Source organism: Urocitellus parryii, chromosome 5 (assembly GCF_045843805.1).
Source record: "Urocitellus parryii isolate mUroPar1 chromosome 5, mUroPar1.hap1, whole genome shotgun sequence".
NCBI lineage: Eukaryota > Metazoa > Chordata > Mammalia > Rodentia > Sciuridae > Urocitellus > Urocitellus parryii.
This window is the reverse complement of record NC_135535.1, coordinates 37,901,434-37,924,836: the sequence shown is the minus strand read 5'-3', so window position 1 is coordinate 37,924,836 and position 23,403 is coordinate 37,901,434.

The following is a 23,403-nucleotide window of genomic DNA, read 5'->3' as shown; positions in this document are numbered from 1 at the left end:
GAAGAAAAAGTTGGCTCAGATCTACATATTGTGGGGTCGGGCTCCAAATTCCTTAATAGGACACCCATAGCACAAGAGTTAATAACAAGAATCAACAAATGGGACTTACTTAAAGTAAAAAGTTTTTTGTCAGCAAGAGAAACAATAAGAGAGGTAAATAGGGAGCCTACATCCTGGGAACAAATTTTTACTCCTCACATTTCAGATAGGCAATGGTTCGCCAAGATTCCAAAACATTTTAGATAAATTTAAAGTATCTGTGAACAGTCTTATTTTCAGATATTACAAGGTCCATTATGATCATTATACACATATCAATCTTTAATCTTGTTGGAAGTTTCTCCATTACTCATCTTAGTTAGAATTGAACCAAGTTTGGAAAACTGCAGGGAGAAGGAGAATACATCAGTTTTAGGTCTTTCCCTGACATGGTGGGAACAGGTGTAAGAGAACAGAATACTTCCTGTATTTATTAGCCTCTGCTATTAATATAGTAAGACAAGTCTAAAATTATGGAAAATTTCTGCATTTCCTTCCTTTTTCTTCACACATCCAGGGTTGAGATGCTCAATATTACTAAAATAGATATGAGATATATATATATATATATATATATATATATATATATATATATATAAAGATTTTTTAAATACCTGTGTAATATGGAGTTTGTGACATTTTTTCTTCAACATTCCTAAAATTATGGAATTTCATTTTGGTCAGTGTTTTGTATGAAAAAACAAGTCCTAAACAATCATCTCAGTTTAGTCTGTTTTCTTCTTGATGTCCTTTTACTTCCTGGCACTCAAAGATAAATCTTTTCTCCCTGATCTCATTATCTATAGTGACCCAAGGCAAATCCTATCAATTTGAGACCATTTTTTTTTCTCTAGAATTTTGCATAAGCTAGGGAAAAAACTGGATAATCTTTAATTGAAGTTGTTATCATTTTATTGAACTTCTTTTATCTTTTAATAGGCAATAAATGATGTTCTAATAAAGATTTCTGTAACTAAAGTTCATCTCAGACATTCAGATGGCTTAGACCCTCACTCCTGCATGCACTTTCTCAGTAGACCAATTCATGAATATATAGTTATTTCTAACAATTAATGTTATTGTTATAAACCATTTACATTTGGATGTAATCTTTTGATAGTTTAACTGATTTCTGTTATAAGGCTCAGGGCATATTGTCATGATAATCAAAGTGGGACTTACAAGGCATCTCTGGTTGCAATAAATTATTCATATAAAGAAGACTTTTAATTTTGTATTTTTTTTGGCAGTGCTGGGGATGGAACCCAGGACCTTGCATATGCTAGGCAAGGGCTTCACCACTGAGCAACAAATTATTCGAAGATATATAAGACACAATCTCTCCTTTGAATATTTAAAAAAATAATTTGGGCAGTAGAGGAATCATGAATGTAACCATAAGAAATTATTTTTAATAATAGCTGACTCCTGTAGTGCCTCCTAAATGCTAAAGCACCTATGTGTGTTACTTGTATGACACATGAGGAAATTGAGATGCAAGGAGATGAACTTGCCTCTGGGGGCATTACATCACTGTCTGCTTTTAGTCACTCTAAGGTCACTGGTCTCTTGAGGCTGACATCAAAGTCCCCTCCTGGGTAATAATCCCAGTGGCAGGTTGAGAAATAAATAACCTTTAAATGTGTGTTTCTTACTGGACTTCAAGGATAAGCACCATGTCTTATTTATCTTGCATTCCTAGCTTCCAGCTAGGACCTGGTAATCAGTAGAAACTTAATGAATGAAAGATTAGTAGTTTTTCCTACTACTTAGGGCTACTTAGGTAACACTCATTTAGTTTTCATATCAACATTATGATGTAAGTACTATTATTATTCCCATTTTGTAGATGAAGAGAATGTCTTTCATAAACTCTGTGGGTAGGATAGCTAGGAAAGAGTCATGTAGTCAGGTCTTGAACCTCTGAACAAAACTCATATCCTGACCACTTGAATATACTGTCTCTGAGCTTCTGTTTGCTTCCAAAACAATAGCACCATATATGCAAAAAAGCATATTCTTCAAGGAATATGTTAGGTGAATTTGAATGCATTGTTTTAAAATATCTTTAAAATATCTGGAGGGAGGAAATCTCTTTAATCTCAGACACACAAAGTGAGTTGATGCTGAGCCTGAGGGGGCATGGCAGGATAATTGTAATATAGACATAGGTTCTTCTATTTTCATAGCACCTATATATAAAATATAAAGCATATATATAATATAAAATATGATTATGTATTACTGGATGTTTTACACACATTATTTAAGCTTGTTATCAACCATGCACAGTATTCATGATTATCTCCTGTGTGCAAGTGAGAACACTTAATTTATAAGAGATTAGAAGTTGCCTAGGAATTCATATTGGCATGTAGCAGAGGTAATATTAGAAAACAGATGTATTTGTCAATCCCTTACAGGGATTGCTGTTGGTACATAGAGGGCGGAAGCTAGGCTTGGAGGGCACAGCTCCGCATACTGGAAGAGAAGAAAATGGATCTCTAAGACTTCATTTTTTAAAATTTCTATTTTATTAATTTTTTCTCCCCTTTTGCTTCTTTCTTTCTTTCCATTTTCAAGTTTTATTATTCTTTCCATTCTCCTCTATTCTATCCATCTCTCTCTCCTTCTTTCTTTTTAAGAGCACCTTTCTTCCCCTACCCCCCAACTTTTATCCCAAGCATTACATTTTGCATTATGTGTAATTGTCTAAATGCAAATAGGTGAAGGTTTTGAGGCTGTCTATAGGGCTCCTAAATACCTAGCTATTACCAAACACCCTGATCCAATCGCCTGTTAATATCCCCCTTCAGCAGAACAATCTTCCAAAGTAGCCAAGACATACTAACCCTCATACCATCATAGCACCTAACCTAAACATAAAGTCCTAAGACCAAACAACAAATCACTATATGCATACAGAATCCAGAAGCCTTTTATGAATTGAATGAATCAGCTTTAAAGTACAATGAAGCCCAACATTTCTAGGCATAGTCTCCCACCACAAAGGAGAAACCACAGAGATATACAAAACCAAAACAAATTTATAGAAGAAAACAGAAACACAACAGTTAAACAGAATTGGGAAGTAACATGAACAACATGAAAAAACAAGGGAAAAAAGGGTTACAAACAATGCAGGACAACTTAAATCTACAGGAGAACCTAGTGGCATCAGAAAAATGGACAGAGAAAGAACTCAAGGCATACCTGACTCAGATGGAATGCAATCTTAGAGAAGTCATTAGACAGAAAGTAGAAACAATGAAAGAATACTTTGAAAACGAATTGCATAAGCAAATTCAAATGGCAAAGAAGGAACTCTACCAGGAGATAGAGATTTAAAAAAAATCAAACAGTAATCCTAGAAATGCAGGAAACCATAAACCAAATTAAAAACTCAAACGATAATATTACAAAGAGACTAGATAAAATAGAAGTCAGAACATCAGATAATGAAGACAAAGTTTATCAACTTGAAAAGAAAATAGTCGACATAGAAAGGATGTTAAAAAATCATGAGCAATCCATACAAGAGATATGGGATGTCATAAAAAAACCAAACTTGAGAGTCATTGGGATAGAAGAAGGTATAGAAGTTCAAACCAAAGGAATGAACAATCTGTTGAATGAAATAATCTTAGAAAACTTCCCAGATATGAAAGATGGAATGGATTGCCAAATCCTGGAAGCCTACAGGACCCCAAACATACAAAACCGTAATAAACCAACTCCAAGACACATAATTATGAAGATATCCAACATACAGAAAAAGGAGAGAATATTAAAAGCTATGAGAGAAAGGAGGCAAATTACATTCAGGGGTAAGCCAATTAGGTTAATGGCTGAGTTTTCATCACAGACTTTGAATGCGAGAAGATCCTGGAACAACGTATTTCAAACGCTGAAAAATAATGGATTCCAACCAAGAATACTGTATCCCGCAAAATTAAGCTTCAGATTTGACAATGAAATTAAAATATTTCAGGATAAACAAAAGTTAAAAGAATTTGCAGCCAGAAAACCAGCACTGCAAGGCATTTTGAGCAAAATACTACAAGAAGAGGAATTGAAAAACAGCACCCAAAACTAACAGTGAAGGGGAGGAAAAATAACCAAAGAGGAAAAACTTGCCAAATTAAAATAAATAAATAAATAAGCATGACTGGAAGTACAAACCATATATCAATAGTAACCCTAAATGTTAATGGCTTAAATTCACCAATCAAGAGACATAGGCTAGTAACCTGGATTAAAAAAACAGATCCAACAATATGCTGCCTTCAGGAGACTCATATGATAGGAAAAGACATACACAGGCTGAAGGTGAAAGGTTGGGAAAAATCATACCACTCACATGGTCCTTGGAAGCAAGCAGGAGTGGCCATACTCATATTGAATAAAATCAACTTCAAACCTAAGTTAATCAAAAGGGATAAAGAAGGACACTATATACTGTTAAAAGGAACCATACGCCAACAAGACATAACAATTATCAATATGTATGCACCAAACAATGGTGCTGCAATGTTCATAAAACAAACTCTCCTCAAGTTCAAGAGTCAAATCGACCACAACACAATAATTATGGGTGACTTCAACACACCGGTCTCTCCATTAGACAGATCCTCCAGACAAAAGCTGAATAAAGAAACTATAGAACTCAATAACACAATCAATAACCTAGACTTATAGAATATATCAACCATCATCACATTCGTCTTAGCAGCACATGGATCCTACTCAAAGATAGACCATATATTATGCCATAGGGCAACTCTTAGTAAATATAAAGGAGTGGAGATAATACCATGCATCTTATCTGATCATAATGGAATGAAACTGGAAATCAATGATAAAAGAAGGAAGGAAAAATCCTACATCACCTGGAAAATGAACAATATATTACTGAATTATCAATGGGTTACAGAAGACAAAAAGGAGGAAATCAAAAAATTCTTAGAGATAAACAGCAATACAGACACAACATATCGGAATCTATAGGACACAATGAAAGCAGTTTTAAGAGGGAAATTCATTGCCTGGAGTTCATTCCTCAAAAAAAGAAAAAACCAACAAATAAATGAACTCACACTTCATCTCAAAGCCCTAGAAAAGGAAGAGCAAAACAACAGCAAATGTAGTAGAAGACAAGAAATAATTAAAATCAGAGCAGAAATCAATGAAATTGAAACAAAAAAAATTGAAAAAATTGATAAAACTTAAAGTTGGTTCTTCGGAAGAATAAATAAGATTGACAGACCCTTAGCCATGCTAACGAAGAGAAGAAGAGAGAGAACTCAAATTACTAACATACGGGATGAAAAAGGCAACATCACAACAGACACTACAGAAATACAGAAGATAATTAGAAAGTATTTTGAAACCCTATATTCCAATAAAATAGAAGATTGTGAAGATATCCATAAATTTCTTAAGTCATATGATCTGCCCAGATTGAGTCAGGAAGACACACACAATTTAAACAGACTAATAACAAAGGAGGAAATAGAAGAAGCCATCAAAAGACTACCAACCAAGAAAAGCCCTGGACCGGATAGGTATACAGTGGAGTTTTACAAAAGCTTCAAAGAAGAATTAATACCAATACTTTTCAAGCTATTTCAAGAAATAGAAAAAGAAGGAGCTCTTCCAAATTCATTCTATGAGGCCAACATCACCCTGATCCCGAAACCAGAGAAAGATACTTCAAAGACAGAAAACTACAGACCAATATCTCTAATGAACTTAGATGTAAAAGTCCTCAATAAAATCCTGGCGAATCAAATACAAAAGCATATCAAAAAAATTGTCCACCATGATCAAGTAAGATTCATCCGTGGGATGCAAGGCTGGTTCAATATACGGAAATCAATAAATGTTATTCACCACATCAATATACTTAAAGATAAGAACCATATGATCATCTTGATAGATGCAGAAAAAACATTCTACAAAGTACAACATCCCTTTATGTTCAAAACACTAGAAAAACCAGGGATAACAGGAACTTACCTCAACATTGTAAAAGCTATATATGCTAAGCCTCAGGCTAGCATCATTCTAAATGGAGAAAAACTGAAGGCATTCCCTCTAAAATCTGGAACAAGACAGGGATGCCCTCTCTCACCACTTCTATTCAATTTAGTTCTTGAAATACTAGCCAGAGCAATTAGACAGACAAAAGAAATTAAAGGCATAAAAATAGGATAGAAGAACTTAAATTGTCACTATTTGTGGGCAACATGATTCTATACCTAGAAAACCCAAAAGGGTCTACAAAGAAACTACTAGAACTAATAAATGAATTCAGCAAAGTGGCAGGATATAAAATCAACACGCATAAATCAAAGGCATTCCTGTATATCAGCAACAAAACTTCTGAAATGGAAATGAGGAAAACCACTCCATTCACAATATCCTCAAAAAAAAAAAATACTTGGGAATCAACCTAACAAAAGAGGTGAAAGATTTATACAATGAAAACTACAGAACCCTAAAGAGAGAAACAGAAGATCTTAGGAGATGGAAAATACCCTATTCATGGATAGGCAGAACTAACATCATCAAAATGGCGCTATTACCCAAAGTTCTCAATAGGTTCAATGCAATGCCAATCAAAATCCCAATGGCATTTCTTGTAGAAATAGATAAACCAATCATGAAATTCATATGGAAAAAAAAAAGACCCAGAATAGCAAAAGCAATTCTAAGCAGGAAGTGTGAATCTGGCGGTATAGCGATACCAGATTTCAAACTGTACCACAGAGCAATAGTAACAAAAACAGCATGGTACTGGTACCAAAACAGGCGGGTGGACCAGGTACAAAATAGAGTACATAGAGACCAATCCACAAAATTACAACTTTCTTATATTTGATAAAGGGGCTAAAAGCATGCAATGGAGGAAGGACAGCATCTTCAACAAATGGTGCTGGGAAAACTGGAAATCCATATGCAACAAAATGAAGCTGAATCCTTTTCTCTCGCCATGCACAAAAGTTAACTCAAAATGGATCAAAGAGCTTGATATCAAATCAGAGACTCTGCATCTGATAGAAGAAAAAGTTGGCTCCGATCTACATATTGTGGGGTCGGGCTCTAAATTCCTTAATAGGACACCCATAGCACAAGAGTTAATAACAAGAATCAACAAATGGGACTTACTTAAACTAAAAAGTTTTTTTGTCAGCAAGAGAAACAATAAGAGAGGTAAATAGGGAGCCTACATCCTGGGAACAAATTTTTACTCCTCACACTTCAGATAGAGCCCTAATATCCAGAGTATACAAAGAACTCAAAAAATTAAACAATAAGATAACAAATAACCCAATCAAGAAATGGGCCAAGGACCTGAACAGACACATCTTAGAGGAGGACATACAATCAATCAACAAGTAAATGAAAAAATGCTCACCATCTCTAGCAGTCAGAGAAATGCAAATCAAAACTACCCTAAGATACCATCTCACTCCAGTAAGATTGGCAGCCACTATGAAGTCTAACAACAACAAGTGCTGGCAAGGATGTGGGGAAAAGGGTACACTTGTACCTTGTTGGTGGGACTGAAAATTGGTGCAGCCAATTTGGAAAGCAGTATTGAGATTCCTGGGAAAGCTGGGAATGGAACCACCTTTTGACCCAGCTATCGCCCTTCTAGGACTATTCCCTGAAGACCTTAAAAGAGCGTACTATAGGGATACTGCCGCATCAATGTACATAGCAGCACAATACACTATAGTTAGACTGTGGAACCAACCTAGATGCCCTTCAATATATGAATGGATAAAAAATGTGGCATTTATACACAATGGAGTATTACGCAGCACTAAAAAAGGACAAAATCATGGAATTTGCAGGAAAATGAGTGGCATTAGAGCATATTATGCTAAGTGAAGCTAGCCAATCCCTAAAAAACAAATCCCAATTGTCTTCTTTGATTTAAGGAGAGCAACTAAGAACAGAGCAGGGAGGAAGAGCATGAGGAAAAGATTAACATTAAATAGAGACGAGTGGTGGGAGGGAAAGGGAGAGAGAAGGGAAATTGCATGGAAATGGAAGGAGAACCTCATTGTTGCACAAAATTACATATAAGAGGTTGTGAGGGGAAAGGGGAAAAAAACAATGGAGAGAATTGAATTACAGCAGATGGGGTAGAGAGAGAAGATGGGAGGGGAGGGGAGGAGAAGGGGGATAGTAGGGGATAGGAAAGGTAGCAGAATACAACAGTCACTAATATGGCAATATGTAAAAACGTGATGTGTAACCTATGTGATTCTGCAGTTTGTATTTGGGGTCAAAATGGGAGTTCATAATCCACTTGAATCAAATGTATGAAAGATGATATGTCTTGAGCTTTTTAATGTTTTGAACATCCAATAAAAAAAGGAAAATAAAATAAAATAAAATTTTATGGAGCTGAATTTGATACATATTCAGAGCAGGATGTGAACAGATATGAGCCCTGTCTTTAAGAGGCTCACAATGGAGAAATTAATAAGGAGTAAAATTAAAAGTCAGCAAGGGTATACAGAAAAAATATAATAACCTAACTGCCAACCAATAATACACTTAATACATGCTTATTAGGGTCCACTATGAGTGACAGGAAGGCTCCTGGAAAGGAGAGGCTTTGACTCACGACTTGGAGCAAGTAAAGTATTTTGTGAGCAGAAGTGTTGAGATGAGGATTGTGGAAGAATAGTCCAGGAGAAGTGGATTTTCTTGGACATGAGGGTAAAATCAGAATGGGAGGAAGGTGATGCTAATTTTGTGAGTGTGGGGGGTGTCTGTCTCATATGGTTGAACTTGACCTTAGGTACAGTGGAAATCCATTATGGCTATAGCTTGTAGCACTTGTTTTACATTTTGCAAAGCACTCTGAACATATTTTTTCTTTGAATCTTAGCTTTAAACCAGAAAGTAGCTATTAAAATGAGAAAACAGTTTTTGAAAGGTTATTTAAATTAATAGAATCACATACTTTGGTGAGTAAAAAAGCAGAGACCCAAATGGTCTTATTTTAACTTATGAGCTGTCCCTCTTGAAGAAGGGATGTGAAGAACATGTACACAGTTGCATTGGAAGGGGAATGTGTGTTAGTTTGAAGCTAATATGTGCAAGGCACTGTTTTAAAATCTGGAGACAGTAATTAGTAAAATAACTGGATTTGGATGAATGTTTTGAGTGGGAAAATATTTTCATAAGAAAATAAGTACCTGATTTCCAGTGATAATGGGAATGAAGGGTGAATAATATGAAGTCCTTGTCCTCTAGTCTAAACAGGGCAGAGGAGGTAAATACATTTATAATACGTTATTATTGAATATACCAAGTGCCATTTGGTAGTGAGGATAATACCATAGTTATTGAACAGTAATGTGCTCTGAACGCTTTGCCAAGTGCTGTACATCTTTAATCTTGTTTCATCTCAAAAGTTCTATGAGATAGTTACTACTTTAAATCCCATATTACAGTCAAGAAAACTGGGACTCAGAGAGGGTTAGTAGTTTACAGAGGAAGTGGAACTAGTAATTAAACAAGTCAGGACTCAAACAAAGTTTTTCTTCCATCTCCAAGCACTAGAGATTAACACTGAGAAATGAGAGATTTTCCTGCCAAATCATGTTGCTAATACCTAAATATTCGATACTTTTCCTCTCTCAGGCCCATTATCACCCCAAAATTTCAGAGTTACTTCTGTGACTCCAACAGAAATATTTTTACACCATCATCTTATAATTATTTTTGATGTTGAAAACAATAAATCAGAAGAGGTATTTGTTGAAAAATTCAACATAACAATAATAAAAATTGGAGTCTCAAATCTTTTCATCATTATCTGGTCCATCTATTCAGTGTTGCAGAAAGAGGAACTTTAAATCGCTTTGAGACACCTATTTCAGTAGTTACAGGTAAGCACATCGCCTATTCATCAACAGTATACAAATCACATATTTAAAAATGCTTATTGAAATTTAACCATATTGACCTTAATAGGTACAAATACTCAGTTGAACATGCTTTTGAATGTTGAATCACAATTAATTCTAAGTAATTCATTTAGATTTACATGTATTCTTTAAACATTATTCCAATTTACATTTTTTCCTAGCAGAATTCATAAGTCATCTTCCTTATAATAACAGTGTCTGGAAAATAAAGTGATCGTAAACTTACCATGAGATAAATAATCATATGGATCTTACTTTACTCAGTTCAAATAGGCTTACTCATTTTAAAGTCTTGGTTATTTTCCTACACCATGCAATGAATTGACCTCTAGGGGGCAGTCTCATCCTGTGAGTTTTGGCAAACGTGTTTCTGCTCTCCATTCAGAAACACTTGGCAGTTTTTGAATCCTTGTCTAGAACGTAATTATAGTCTACATTTAATTCTCATTAAATTTATCCCCTTGAGTATAGGGCAATATATATTTTTTTGAAAATATAAAAGACTATCTTATGAACCTATGCATAACTAAGCACATCTTGGCAGTATATCTCTGAGCATAGTGTTTTGTTTGCCCATGTGTATTTAACATGCTGCATACAAGGCTATTTTACTTTTAAATTTCACCAGCTAAAATTTAAACACTAAAGCTGAGGTAGGAGGAATGGAAACTCCGAATATACATAGCCATGATTCACATTTCTATTCTGGTCAGGAATATTTGAGATTTTTTGAAAATAATAAAAGATCCAATTTAGTGCTTACTAAAAGCAAATGTTTAACATGTAAGTATCCAGAGTTGCAAATTCCAATTAAAAATGAATTTCTAACTGAATATTAGGTAGCAAGTGTTTTATTTGTCTGTAATTAGTAAATATTTGGTTGGACCCTTAACAGTTTAGGAAGTTGCTTTCCTTTTAAACTGACACATAGACTAGGAAGATTTCTCACCTATTAATTTTGAAGTCAACTTAAAATATTCCATTTTAAGTACCTGTTTAGTACTGGGACTAGAGAGAGGTACAGCATGGGTCTACACATTTAATTTGGGAGCCATTTGTTCTTTATATTTCATAAACTGTATGATGACATATTTGTACATGTCTAGGATTTAGGAAAACAGTGCTTTTAATTTTTTTAACTCTCTGAAGTTTGAGACAATATTCATTTTTAAACAAAATTTAGAATTATTCACTTAATAAATTATTTTCCAGTATCAGGAACAGTGAGAACTACTTGAGTAAGAATTGGTCTGAATGAGTTTATATACTAATTAAATGAGGCATAAGTTAGCAGAAAGCCAGGGATGATGCTGCATTACCATTGCTATTATAGGAATTATGCTTTGTATATGATGAAATATGGAGAGAGATTAGTTACCCAGGGTCAGGGTGCAGGGATAGTCATGGAGGTTTACCTGATTGAAAGAAGGATGGATCATAAAGGAAAGGTGGGAATTAACCAGCAGGTGGGTCTGGGAAGGCAGAAAGACATAGCCAGTAGAACAATAAACACTAGTATTGCTGTATGTATATACATGACTGACTGTATGATCAATGTGATTTTGCCACCTGTACACTCAGAATAATGAGAAATTATACTCCATTTGATTCAAATATATGATATGTCAAGATCATTGTACTGTCATGTGTAACTAATTAAAAAAAATAAAATAAAATAAAACTTTGGGGTCAAAAAAAAAAAAAAGAACAAACAGCAGTGTACAGTCAGAGACAAACAGAAAAGAGATGTCTTATTTGGGGATAACTGGGAAAGCCAAAGAAGGCAGCATCTTCAAGACACTGACATTTGAGCATTAGAAAATTTTTACTTTGGTGTGGCTGGAATACAGAGATGTATATTGGGAGAGTCTAGAAAACTATAAGCTAGACATAGAACATGAAGTGCCTTGATACATAGTAGGAAGTGTATTTTTTTTTTTTTTAGTAAAGTTTAACTTTTGGAGAATCATGAAGACTTTCCACAGTTTTAAAACTGTGGAAAAAAATACATATATCTTTTTACTCTTGCCCATAAAAATGCAAATGTGTGCATAGAAAGTTCTATGAGTAATTTTAGGACTATCATAGATTTACCAAATCCTATCGATTCCTCAGTATCTATTTATGTGTGGCATTCAGTAGATTTCACCTAAGTCAGCTATTATAGTAAATGTTTATAATAGGTTTGCAAGTTTTGCAAGAATATAAGAGCTGAAGTTGTTTCACCCTGGCATTTTCAGATAATTTTAGACAAATAATCACTTTAAACACTAGCTATTGTTTGTGAAATTTAGATATGTGATGAAAAGGGATTTCCCTCACAAGAATGACATTTTCCTGAGAAGTTAAAATGCAATATTTAATTATATCAAAACAGATAGGAGATCAAATTATAGTTTCTGCAAACCAAGTAATTATAAAAAATCATGGAAAATTTCTTAAATATCATTTAAAATAAAACTACTAGGCAGTTTAAAATTGTACAACTCGCCTTATAGGCTTGAACTGATGATTTATTGTTGCACTTGAGAACTATTAAAAGTTCATGGAAACATATAATAAGGGTCAAACAAAGCTATAAGGAAGGCATTACAATGTCCATAGAATCGTATGATTCTAAAAATCACAAGAATTGTTATTCAAATAAACTTAGGTAATTCCACCCAAGTCTACTCTACCCATAGCCCTCCTCATCTTAATTCATGATAATTTCATTCACTCAGCTGTTGAGGTAAAAAACTATAAAGTTGTCCTTGACTCTTTTGTTACTGTCAAAGCTCTCTCCCAATTGGTCTGGAGAACTTGTTGGTGCTATAAGGGTGGGAACTAGGGTTTTAACTTGAGCAATTTGGGTAAAAGTTTATGACACCAGAGAAAAGACTGTGGGAGCTTATAGGCGTTCTATATATTCAGAATAAATCCAGAGTTGATCTATATCCAGTCCTCTGCTGGGTACTGTTTTTGTCCAGGCCAACTCACTCTCTCTCTCTCTCTCTCTCTCTCTCTCTCTCTCTCTCTCTCTCATTCTCTTTCCTGGGCAAATGGGCCTGCTGCCTGTTGTTCTGTGGCCTCGCTCTGGTCTTAGTATAGTGTGGTAGTGTGCCTCTGTACAGAACTTCCTGTTGGCTGCCATTTGATTTCAAGGAAGATCTGCAAGCCCTCCTTGAACTGGCTTTCTGTTTACTCCATACTACTTTAACCTCTTTCCAGCTTCTCTCTGTCCCTGAATACACCAAATATGCTCCCAACTTAGGATGTTTATTTAGCTGTTTCTTCAACTTTCATATTCTTCTTGAATTCTGTGTCTGCATCCTCCACCCATTTTAACTCTTCCAGAACTTCCATTTTTCACAGATACCTGCCATGAAATCCCTACCTAATACCAAAGCCACTTCACTCTTACCTCTGTTACTCTGATCTACTTTTTCTTTTTTTTTTCTGTAGTGAATATTACTTCTAAAGTACTATCTAATGTATTCACTTAAAACCCACCAATACAGGGATATTTATTTATTTTTTATTGACATACTTGACATGGCTAGAAGAGTAACAGGCACAAAGTGGGTCCCCATGAGTATTTGATAAAAAAATGAATAATCTCAAAAATGAGACTATTATTCTGATGACACTCTTAGAAAGCTGAAGAACTTGCCGAACAGTTGAAGATATTCCCAGTTTTCCTTGAGTTGTAAAGTTTATGTTTATTCCTTCTAATAAAGCTATTAATCAAATTTAAATTGAATTAAAAATAAAAATTTTTCCTTAAATTATTATTTTATAAGACATGGTATCCTAAGGATTTGTAAAATTGAAACACTGAATAATATTATTAATATTAATGCTAATATTAACATTAAAATAATGTTTAAACATTTATTAATATATTTTTACTCAAGGCATGAATAATGCTAATGAAGGAAGATATATGTATAAATTTATTTGATAATCTTGGGTATTATTCTGCCTCAGAACATTTATGCTAATCCTGACAATGTGGGAGAAGACTGTCATTCTTCAGTGGGAGTCTCCACAAAATGGTTCTGAGATCTACCTTCAAGCCACATTCATATTAGATTCCAGTGATGTCAGGAAGGTTTTTATAAAGGATGCTAATAAATTCAAGATTCATAATGTAATTCATGGAATGGTATTGACATTGAAATGGCAACAGTCATTAATGGGAACTTGAGTGAGCTGGTAACTACTCAGCATACTCTACATGAGAATCAAAAGCTTTCATTCTTGTGAGATAACTTGTGCATTTAGGAGTATTATAAAATGTTTCTTGATGGACTTCTCCAGTAGCTGGTTCCACCTTTTTAAGTAGATATTTGGTATGCTTTTGCTAGTGATAGCCTCAGAACCTTGAGCAATTTTAATTTTTTCCTGAAAATGCTCCATCATAGTCTGAAGGTAGCGTTGTCTTGGGATTAAGAACTTTATCTAAGATCTGCAAGAGCCTAGATCTGAATCTGGGTCCCACTGTTTGAGTAACTTTGGGCAATATATTCACCTGTTTATGCCTTAGTTTCTGTTTTTATAAAATAGTGAAAATAATAGTGCATATTTCATGGAATTGTCCTTGGAATGCTGATTTAATAAATACAATGATTTAGAATAGTACCTAAATATAGTTATATATATTATAATTGTGTTCATAAAGATAGACTTATAGCACATGTACAAAACTAACTATAAAATTTTGGGGAAACCAAACAAATATGTTTCCATATTCTTTTTCAAATATAAGTAATTCATTCAATAAATAATTACTGAGAACTTTGAAAGTAGAAATAAATGAAGTAATATGTATATAAGTGTATGTATGAAGACAGGAATGTTGTGAAAATACTTTGTGTTTAATAAGTGACTTGAAAAATTGTGCTCTATATGTGTAATATGAAATGAACTGTATTCTGCCATCATATATAACAAATGAGAACAAATAAATAATTTAATCAAAAAACTCAAAATAAAAAATTAAATTGAAATAATTTGTAGATTGCAATAAATACTAGAAGTAAAAAAATAAAGTGATGTGATAGAATAATTGAAGAGGGATGAAGGGTCCTACTGTGAACAGTCTCTAAAATAAAGAAGCTACATTTAGATAGAAGCCCAAAGGATAAGAAGGACTCAGCATGGGACAAGATAGAGAATGCATAGTTTAAAGGCTGTGAGATAAGATAAAGCATGTGCATTTGAGAAGAGGAGTGGTGCCTATGGTATACCTAATTAGGAGGGAGAGAGGTAGTGGGGAATGGTCATGGAGAGGTTCCCAGGAGTCAGATCACATGGATCTGTCAGGCAGCACTTTTGTTGTTCTGAGGGATCTGGAAAGCCACTGAGGGTCTTATTCAGGAGAATGAAATTTGATCTGTGCTTCAAAGAATTTCCTCTTGCTATGTATAAAGAATGAATTGTAAAGATCTGAAAGAAGAGGAACTGGGCAGGAGGGTATTGTAGAAGCCCAGCAAGAGACTATGGTAAATAAGGGTAGGGACCATGCAGAGGAAGTGGAAGATACACTGTACAGTATACAGTAGAAAGCCAAAGCTGATGTGCTGGTGATGGAGGAAGGAAGAGAGAGAACTTGAGTTTTAACTTGAGCAATCTCAGTAAAAATTCATGACACCAAAGAAAAGATTATGGGAGCTTATAGGCATTTTAGCAAACAATAAGGGCAAATTGATAGGAGAGAGTAAGAGGGAGGATGATCCAGGAGTATCCACACTCAACCAGTACTATTACCTATTTCACCATTCTAAGACTAAAACTAAATTCACGTATGACATTTCCATATTTAAATTTTTAAGAAAATCTATCTAAAGATAATTACAGTTGGAAGTAGCTATGAAGGAGGAAACAAGAAAGAGGTATTACCCAAAAGAATTATTTCATGCCTATAAAACAACATACTAAGTATTTAATGGCAGAACAGAAGGTCTAAAATGTAAAGGAAGGAAAATATTTCTCTTAAATCTACCAATTATTGGTAATATGAGGTTAGAGAACATCCCTATATTATCCCAGGACCTATATTTTCCTTCTAAAAAATGTTAAGACATTGAATAAGTTACTTCTAAATTTCCTTCCAGATCAAACATCCTATAATTCTTTGCCTCTAAGGTACTTTGCATATTTCAGTACATCTACCATCTAAAATATAAACTTGGTCGACTTTCTTTCCAGATAGTGAGCTCTGTGGAATCTTGTTCATCAGTTCTGTTTCTACAGCTTACAGAGAATTTTTACCTCTGTGCAATTCAGTTATTTGTGATATGCTATCCAACATGGATGCTGAAACATGTATTAATATATACATATCCAAAGAAGAAGAATAGCATTTGGATGTTTGAAGTTATTAGGGCAGAGATCTTGCCATCTGCTATGTAATTCCCAGTGCAGTGTTTCTGATCAATTGGGACCTCTAGGATTCATTTCCATTATTTTCCCCACCATGGACCCGAGCCTCCTTTTAGAGCATCACAGAGACATCTACTCCTGATACATCTGAGAGGCATGACATGTTTACAAATATCCATTATGTGTCCCTGTTGACTATGTTCTGTTTCCAGGTGAATCACCAATATTTCCTTCAAGCACTCCACTATCTTTCAGAACTCCTATTGTGTCTTTGTTCCTTCCTTCATCTTGATAATCACTTTCAGCATTGACAGATTATTTATTAGTCACCATTTTTACTTGTCTCAAGATCATAAAGCAAATATTAACCCGTCCCAAAGTACATGGGCACAAGTCTTTTCCTTGGAAACCTTCAGTGAATATTTGATGCCTATAACTTAGAGCATCATATTTCTCTCTCTTCCACACATTTGAGGCAGTCAAGCAGGAGAGACATTTGTCTTTTAATGAACTGTTAGAAACATGTAGAAAAAAATAGAGTTTACAGATACATCTGTTTTCTTTTCCCCTTTGAAACCTATCTGTCTGTCTAAATTGTCCTGGAAATAACTTCTAGAACCAGATCTCCATGACTGTGCACTTGAACCACAAAATGTGTACTTGGATAAAGGGAGTGCTTATGAGCACAGCCCATGGGACCAGATTGGCAGGGTTAGGATTTGAGCTCCCTGACTTAATTCACACACTTCACAGAGTCACTCAAGTTCTTTGGTCTTCAGTTTCCTTCTCCTTAATATGTGAATAATTAATATCTTACCTACTTTGTGAAATTAATATAATTGTGGAACTTAGGGCTTGATGGCAGTAAGCACTGTGAGAATGCTTGTTGTGAATTATATTTTTCAACAGGAGTAGAGGGGTGGCCTTGGGGAGTGGTGGCCATGCAGAGTGGGAGGGAGGTAAAGCCCTTGCAGCTGTTTGAGTGGTCTCTCTTTTTGTTGGAGGAATTAACCATACCCAGGTTTTCTTAAGTGTTGAAGATCTGTAGAGGAACTGGTATTTGGGTTTCCTTTTTCACTCTTGGTGTAGCAGGACAAATTTTATGGTATATGAGGCATCACTGAGACCTCATTCTACCTTTCCTATAATAGAAGCCTTTTATTTTGACCTAATTCTGTTCAATTCATTTTGAAAATTCATTATGCTGCTGCCACTACTTTTGATACTGCTTTTTCAGGAAAACACATAAGTACAGAAGTCACAATTACAGAGATAGAAACCTGTCAGAAATCTCTAGAATGTTGCAATACTTTTTTTTTTCCCTTTTAATCAATGAAATCATCCCCCGTGTGATTTTCCGGTTGTTTGAAAGACAAGGGAGAACTCAGTCTCATTCTGCCCCTTTCCAGTTTTGGTAACCCTTTGCAAACTGTTTTGTCTTAACACCATTTACCCCATTTCCTAGGACAAGTAGAATTGAATTAAAACCTCATGTATACCCATTGGAGGGGATGGCAGTGACTTTATATACTTTTACAACTGGCATTCAGATGATGTCTGCTCAAAGTCTCTTCTTTTAGAAATGTGTTCGGCACTCAGGAATATAGAAAAGAATTGGTTCCATAGCTGTACTGGTCATTCATTTCTCATCTCTGAATCTTTTAATGCCTGCTCAAAACACAGTTGGAAGCTTTCTCAGGTCATTGTCCAGAGATTGAGATGGATTGAATGCTTCTGGGAAGTCACCCTAGCTTTGGAAAGACCATGGCTGCTGCAAGACCTTTGTAATTTTAGAAGGATGTATGTAATTTAAAGAGAAAACCCACAAAAATGCTAGTGATGACAGAAAAAAGAAAGTCAAGGGTCTATAACTGGCAAGGGAAAACTATGGTAAACGTGCCTCGAAACCCAGTAGTGTACCATATGGAATCTGTTGTGGTTAGTTTATTGAACATTTCCTCATTACCACCCAGAATGGAAAAGGCAAGAAGGTTGCAAGTTACAGATGAGTGAATTGGTGGGGATATTGCATTGATTTTATGTCTCAGAATGCTAATTACAGCGTGCATGGAAATTCTTTCCCATAGTACTGTCTTCTGAGTAAAGTGGCAGAATCACATTATCAACTATTTAACAGTAACTTAGAACAGGTTCCATTGCATCAAGCCAGATGTTGCAAATAAAATGGAAAAGGAAGGGTCATCTAACTATTCTCTGGAGGGGGAAAAATGCTTTTTAGTATGTTTCTTTTAGAAGACAATACCTGCTTTGAAAAAAGGCAGACTTGTGGAAATACTGGATGGTATCCTAATAATCCACAAATAGAAATGGCTAATATTGGCCTGAGGAAAAAAAATGTGAATAGAAATTGTCTAAAATTTCAAATAAGCCCTAAATAGCACAGTAGAGGATTGAGGTACAATAAAGCTCTTTAATAGAGGTCAAGGAGAGTGTAAAATGTAAATGAATCCTTCCTCCAAACTGTTGCCAGAACATGTTTCTAAAAATGAAATGATATGCCTGCTCAAAATCCCTGTTGCCTACAGGATACAGTCACATCTCCCTAGCATGGCACGCAAGCCTCTTAGAGACCACAGCATTTTGCCTCAGAGATGGACTTTCTGTCCAGTCCCTGCTCATCACATATGCCCAGTGACTTAACTACCCCAAGTGCCTGCCACTTGCCTGGTACTGCCCTGGGCACTTTATATACTAATGGTCTCTTATTTAGTCATCACAAAAGACCTACAATATAAATACTACTCTTTTTTTTTTCCATTTTAGAGCAAAGGAAATGAAAGCAAAGTGACTAATTTTGCACTGCAGATTAATGGCTGAAAGAACCTGGTGTGCCTTCAACACACCATGTTGCCCTATCGGGCTTCCATGTCCTGCTCATGTTACTTGCTTTGCATGAAATCCACTCATCACTACTTCCCCTTCCTATAGACTGGTAAACCTGTACTATCTTTCAAGCCTCTGATAAAATCTCTTCAATTCTAGAAAGGCCTCCCCTGTGTCTCTGCTAGAACCGATGATTCCCTATTCTTCCCTAAGCAATGCTTTGCTTATGTTGCTAGCTCAGCTCAGATCTAGGTACTGATCTATACATCTCTTTCCTGAGACGGGGAACTCTCTGAAATCAGGAACCTGGCCCCATTTACTTAAATTGAGCACACATTCTTGTGTATAGGTTCTCCTAAATATTTGCTTAATTAACAGATAAGAAGGTAAAAAATTGAAAAAACTCAGATTCTTAGGCTTCTTAGGAGTACTATTGAGAATCAGAAAATGAAAATTCATAATACACTTTTACTATATAAATGTATATATAGTTTGTCAGAATATCCACTTTATTTCTTTCTTATCCTCACATAATAAATATAAATGTAATACATAGGCATTTAATACTCTCTCAAATTCTAGAACACCCTAGACAGAGAGATATGCTTGAAATTTTAAAAATACTAATTATCTCTTTTTAACTTTCAGAGCCCAAACCAGTTTGAATTGCTATTTCCTATGAAAGTTATAATGCCTCTGTAATATTATTTGTTAAAATGCTCAAAATTGAGATACTGATGGCACACGTATGTAATTGAAGGGGGCCAAATGTAATCATGATTTTAAAGCATGATAGTAAAACATACGCTAGTAGTTTAACCCCAGGTGCAGAATATAATTTCTTTGTTTCCACTATTAATAGGACTAAATTAAACAGTATGTAGTATGATGTAGTATGTGCCTGCAGTTAAAATACATGTTTTAAGATTTACATACACTTTTTTTGTAATTTCAATTTTGTGTATCATTTCAAATTAGTAGCCTACATTCACTTTTCAAGGACTTTTTCCATACTGGATGGGGATTTACCCAGAGGTATGTTTTATCACTGAGCTATACCCCCAGGCTTTTTATAAATTTTTTAAAAATTTTGAGACAGGGTCTTGCTAAGTGGCCTTAAACTTGTGATCTGCCTGTCTCAGCCTCCTGAGTAATGATCTTTTAACTAGTTCACTATTGAACCTTCTCTTCACTACCTAAGTATAGAGGTAGAGCTGACCCTATGTAAAATTGAGATCATGATTTTTTTATATTTTCATTAACAAATAACATGTATGAATTTTAAATGGAGCTTTACATGGTTGGATCCAAGAGTGAGGAATGAATCTGATTTTAAGGAAGTCATGAGAGCTAGATTTTATCTTTTAATATCTAGGTCCCTGGGACCTTCTCAAAATCTAAGCCTATGTTTGATCTCTTCATGCTGTCATTCGTCTGGAACTAGGGAAAATTTTTGTTTAGTTGTGATGGAAACTTTATTTTATTCATTTTACTTTTATATGTGGTGCTGAAAATTGAACCCAGTGCCTCATACATACATGAGTCAAGTGTTCTACCACTAAGCACGACCCTAGACCTAGTGAACATTTTTCTTAGCTCCTTCACTATTTAAAATTAACATTTGTTAATATAGAATGTTTATCTTAAATTACTTATTTGAGATTTATATTGATTTATCTTCTCGTTAAGTCACTTAAAAATTCTACAAATATGAATTTTGAACATTTTGGATATGAGAAATTTATGTAAAATATTCATTGAGTAATTATAGAAATAATGGTAAAGAACAATAAACACCATAGACAAAAATCACATGAAGACCCACAAACATAATTCTGACTATAACTTCTCCAGTTTCATTATTATTTGCTCTTCTTGTCTATAAGTCTGTATATGTCATTATGTCACAATGTATCTTTTACCCCAAACTGTAATCTTTCCATTTCTGCTTAAACTCGACTTTTCCATAATATAGTCCCAAACTGATGTCACAAACCACAGTATTTCCACATCATAGCATATTGATAATCATCTTTTTTTTTACTTTAATTTATTTTGTGTGTGCGGTGCCGAGGATCAAACCCAGCACCTCACACATGCTGGGCAAGCACTCTTTCACTGAACCACAACCCCAGCCCTCAATAATCATCTTAACACATTGTTAGAGTTTATTTTTGTTTCCAGTTTTTATGCAATTTTTATGTCTTCCTTCTTTGTATTATAAATCATCCTGGGCAGCATTCTATTTGACAGTTATTGTCTTTAAAAGCATATAATACTTGATCATCTGAATATATTATATCAAGATCAAAATTAGCAAAATAAATCACTATGTAAGATTATAGTCAAGCTGCCATTTTTCTAAAATATTTTTTTCTTTTATGATGGACTGGATCTTTAAAAATGGCAAAAAAATCACATTAAACATCATCAGATAAAATTTCATTTGTAGTGAATATTTAATGCAGAGGGGATTTTTTTACTTCTTTGTCTAGACTTCATATTTTCTTATTGTCTTTTTAGCTTATCCTGATAATTTCAGGAAGCTTTAATTCCTCTTTGTTCCTTTAAATGTCAACCATTTGTTTTTGTGAATTTGCTCCTATATAGTTTTTGCTGCAACATTAAAATAAACTGTATGTAATGGCGTTGAAGTGACTCTCAGTATTGCAGCTGGTTATCATTTTATTTGCTTCATTTTATGTAAACAACTATTTTTAATGAGGATAGAGGGATGGAGTTATTTGTTATCATCCTTTGTTTCTCGTGATGCTTTTTATTCCCTTGAAAAGGATACGTTAAAAAGGAAAACCCAATTAGAAAGTATCCAAGAAGAATTTAAGCATGTTATGTGTTTGGATAGGTCTGGAAGCACCATCAAATATCCATGAAGGCAAAGTAACACACTCTTCCATAGAAATACTGTGGAATCAAACTGGTGGGAGTTTTCAGAATTATGAAATCACATGTATCAGCCGTGCTGCTTCTTTCATGGTATGTTAGAGGGGGCTCTTGGTGGATATAGACTTGAGTCTCTTATGTCGAAACCAATATTACTGCATTCTGACAATAGATAATACTGAAACTAAATAACTCCCAAGCTCTTTTGCTTGTGTTTGTTATGAAACTTTTCTTAAATGAACACTGGATAACTTCTTCCTTTTGATTTATAGGTCCCGAAGGTGGTTAAAGAAACAGCAGCATTCTCTAACCTAGATCCTGGCATTGTGTATGACTTTTCAATTTGGACTGGAGAAGATTTTAAAGATGGTAACCCTAACATAAAAGAAATATAGACAGGTACAGCTGGTGTAAGCACATTAGTCATTTCTTTAGTATCCAGATATTTACTTGGCTTTTTAGGGGAAAATTAATTAAGTGGTTCATTCTTCCAGTTTTTCTTTATGTGTAGTGTCTCTTTAGGTTTCCCCTAATACGAGTTTCCACAACATTCTTTGTGTATGTGAATCCGACAGTAGTGTTGCTGACTGCCTGGGGCCTGCCAGATTCTCCACTTGTGCTTTAATTTCACCATCATTTAGCTAAGCAGACAATGAAGTGTCACTTTCCCAGTGCAAGCAACATACTTCCAATGGCAGATGGTGATTTATCCCATGGTACTCATATAAAATAAAGGGTGACTGGGAAAGATGTGTGCAGAATGTACAAGTTGTCATATATCCAGTGAAGTAAAATTGTCAACTATTCTACTAAAATAGTGATTTTAATTGTGGATGCTGCTACTTTGGGAACATTGATTTATGTATTTAGAAGCTGGTCATGACTGGCATTCTTTTATTGTACTAACAAAGAATGAGACTGAGAGAGAATATCTGGGCACTTTTGTTCCTTTCATGGATATGGATGTATATAAAACATATTGTGCCACTCAATTTAATGTTTTCCCTTAGGAAAGCAGGGAGGCATTTCATTTTTAGATTGCAATTAATTTTCCTGCTGATTAAACTTGTCACTACTTAGGACAAGTTCTAAAAATAATTAAATATTTCTGAGGTTGATGATTGCACAAATTTAAGTTATAATTCCCAAAGGAAAATTTGAGTACAGCACAACTGGACATGCGCAGAGGTTAGTTCACCGTTTAAAATGCTTCTTGTTGTTTTTTTCTCTTTTTATGTTTAACTTCTTATATCTACCTGGTAGAATAAAAGGAATGTCTTAGTTGTTCTCAGAGTTT